Here is a 1,355-nt window from a genome sequence, read left to right on the forward strand (position 1 = left end):
CTTTCCTATTTAAATCTTCATAATATTCTGTTTATATTTTCCGTCGAAATTCGAAAGTCAGAACATGAAGATTGTAACACATTAATAGCTTTAAAGAACATTCTGTACTGAATATAATCGGGAGAGAATCTCTCGACCTCTTGAACGTGAGTCATTCACTCCTGAAATAGTAATCTAAAGTTATCTAAATTGATATCCAAACTCGCTAACTGTCTGATGTTTATCCTGTTTTTCTCGTGAGGGTAGTCCTGGTCTACACTGAATTTAGGATCGTGTAGAGCTTTATCAAGTACCGACACCTAGTCTAATTTTAATTATTCTGTCACCTGTATTTAGTTTTGTTCTGTCACAATACTTTAGAACCGGTCTGTTAGATAACCAATACATTAACGTTTTTTATACAGACCCGTACACGTTCGCTGTTCCACTTTCAGCGTACCGTTTGCGTATCATTTCCGTAATGTTTGCGCAGCACCTGCGTAAAACTCCCGTAACATTTCTGTATTGCTTCCGTATAATTACCGTGCCATTTCCGTAACACTTGCGTAGCGTTTCCGTAGCATTTTGATATCGTTTCCGTAGCACTTGCGTCTATATCTTTCCATTCAAAAAGCGTTTGTGAAACGTTCAGTTGAAACTTTTACGGAATATATATTTGTCGAAGCGAATTGTTGATAAAAAATCAATGTAAACCGCATTATGTGAAAATATCATTAAATTATCATAAAAGATGAAGAAGACAAAAATGTCGGTTTTAAATGTGATATTGTGAATTTACACATGCATAGAGAATAATACATTCCGAAGGCCCGAGTGCTGATATTGGTCGAGGGTTGATACCGGGTGTGATATGGAAAAAGGCATGCTTTATTCTGTTTATTATATACTTACTAATAAAAGCTACTATCTTATGATATATTTTTCTTTTGAAATATTGAAAAACAAAAAAAATCCAAAAGGGGTGTGATACGGCGGAGACTGATACGGCTTTTGGGGTGTGATACGGCGAGGGCTGATATGGGTAAGAGCAATTGTGTCGTATCGCATATACAAAAAACCAGTATTTATTAGTAAGTATATAATAAATAGACATAAACAACCCTCCTCCCATGGGCCTACTGTGTGTTCACCACACCAGCATCTAAGGGGTACTTAAAATGACAGGCATACAGTTTGTCATGTGGTATTGACCTGTCCCTTGTTAAAGGTATAAACATCTTCAGTGGCAGTTATATAGGTTGTTAGGGCAACATGACCACCCGCTGACAGATACTTTTCTTTCAATGTGATATCTTTACCTGAGAATATGGGCAGTGATGGCACATTACCCATTCACATGTGGTCACATTGGATTA

The sequence above is a fragment of the Mizuhopecten yessoensis genome, unplaced genomic scaffold (genome assembly GCF_002113885.1).
Source record: "Mizuhopecten yessoensis strain PY_sf001 unplaced genomic scaffold, ASM211388v2 scaffold3139, whole genome shotgun sequence".
NCBI classification, from domain to species: Eukaryota; Metazoa; Mollusca; class Bivalvia; order Pectinida; family Pectinidae; genus Mizuhopecten; species Mizuhopecten yessoensis.